Consider the following 2,406-nt stretch of genomic DNA (forward strand, 5'->3'; position numbering starts at 1 on the left):
CGTTGCAACACCGCAATTCAAGGCGTAAAAACGTGATATATTAGGATGTTATAACGCCCTTTAGGTTACTACTTACGCTGTGGGAAAAATATGTTCTTGGAAGAGATCAGCCACTCTAGGAAACAGACGTGGAAAAGGCGAATATTAGGTGTCAAGATGCTTAAAATTGGAAGGAAAGATTCTTCTATTAACTGTGCTTTTTGTGATTATTGTCCTGAAACTTCGATTCATTTTTTATGAGTGTGATCACGTTTCACCCATCTTGTCAGACCTCATTTCTTTTATCAATCAAATCTCAAATACCCAATTCAGTTTGGGAAATTTGATTTCTTTTTTGGTGTTCCCCGTAATAAATTGTTGACTTATGTTTTTCTTTGTACTTTGTTTCATTTATATAGATGTAAATTCAAGACTCAAGTTTCTTTCTTTTTGGGTTTAAGATTATTATTAGAAAATCAGTGTGATGTAGAATATAAGATTACTAGGAAAAATCAAACCCTTAGTCTTCATTATACAAAACGGACATTTCAATTCTAATTCTGTAGACAGTCAATTCAAATGGACATGTAAAGTGACCATTTGTCTACATCTCTTCATGGCCCCCCTGTTTTGCTGAAGTGTTTTTTTATGATACTTTCCAGTTATCTCCTGATTTTCCAATTTCCTTAATTTTGTATTATTCGTGCTTTTATTTTCTAATGTATGTTGGTTTTTGTAATATATAATAAAACATAGAAAGAAAAAACGTGTGAAAATGCACATCATGCTGGTATATAGATATCCATTAACGTTACCACTAGACTCACCGTAGCCCTTCAGTGGAGAGAAGTATTATGCTTGCTCAGCAATGCTAGCTGAAAATAATTACATGGAAATGAACTGGATAGTAATGAATGGTTGAATTCGGTTCACTGCACACGCATCCCGGCGGATAAAGAGAGAAATTAAGGAACGAATCAATCAAACTATTCAAATATTCAGTTAGGGCGGCTTTTCTCCATCGCAACCAGATATATACGATTGAAAAATGATACTAATGATACTAAAAGGAGTCGGTAAAATTAAAGCAAGAGATTGGTAGGGGCTAAGAAGACCAAATAGGTCAGAAAAACAATCACAAAACTGTTATAAATGTACAAGGACTAAAGGCTGGAAAGAGCTTCAAGTGAGCTTACTTTGTGTACTGTCTGTAAAGGAATCCAATGTTTCGCAAGACAGTCCCAACGGTCCCTTCTAGTTCGGTACTAAGCTAATGCCACGAAACAGTGACTTCAAGATGCTCACCGGATTGATCTATAGGATTCATTTGCCTCGTAGCGTTTTCCCAATTAATTGTTTACCTTGTCTAAGTCCAGTTGCTTGCTCCTCATCAACGCAAATCTAGCTAAACAGCGGTGGCGTCTCAGGGTGGCAAAATCCGAAATTGGCCGAGGACATGCAAAACACATAAATCACTCAGTGGCAAGCGTGAATTGATTTCTGACAGCTTCTTCATATTTGGGAAATCTCGTTCATTTTGCGAATGTCGTTTCTGGGGAAGCTGGTGAAAGTGCAGAACTGCTCAAGTTAGATTCAGAAGAACCAATGAGAAAGAGGAATCTAGTTGTAAAGATTCAGATAAGCGGTAAAAATATTGACTTGGAGAATCGATGGTAAAATATCTTACCTTATCCTCCCTTTTAGTTGGTTTGATTGTTTTCTGCCTTGACGTCAACCAACAGTCACTGGTTCGTTGCCATAGCGACTGGTTTACGCTTTTAGTTGCACGCTTCCTCAATGAAAGGATGTTTAATAGCAGAATCACACAGAATAGACTGGTATATAAAATGAAATAAAACTTTTGTGTCCTGGTTTTTTGTGATTCCAGTAAAACAAGGACGAATACTGAACCTGCTTTTACACCTCCTGTTCCTTTTATTATTATCTTTTCGTCTGAATAGTGAAAAATTATCATCAAATATCGAATGCTTATCAGGTAGTGTTGATCGAGCAGCTGCGCACAAGAGTTGATGTGTTTGCAGACTTTCCTTTCAGGGGATCTTTTGTCTTGCTCAACACTGTGAGATCCTCTCAATTTAATTTGTTCTTTCATTATGTGTATTGCTTGAATTGCTGCTGCTTATTACTTTTTGTTTTTATAATACATGTATATCAATGTTATTCTTAGCACAGACGTTTCATGTGTTCTTTTACCAATAGAAGTTTGTTTTACGTTCCTGATGGGTGCATTGATTTTTTGTATTATATAACTTGTATTTCATGACTGATTTTCGTGCTGTCCTTGACAGGTCCCACTTAACATTCTGATATCAGAAATATCTAAGAATTTACAATGCAAAATACATGTAAATGAAAGAAAAATGCTGGTGACTTCTGCAGGAAATGACGTAAGGAACAGATAAGATC

The sequence above is a fragment of the Acanthaster planci genome, linkage group LG08, assembly GCF_054643075.1.
Source record: "Acanthaster planci isolate LZ-2023a linkage group LG08, COTS_SCS, whole genome shotgun sequence".
NCBI lineage: Eukaryota > Metazoa > Echinodermata > Asteroidea > Valvatida > Acanthasteridae > Acanthaster > Acanthaster planci.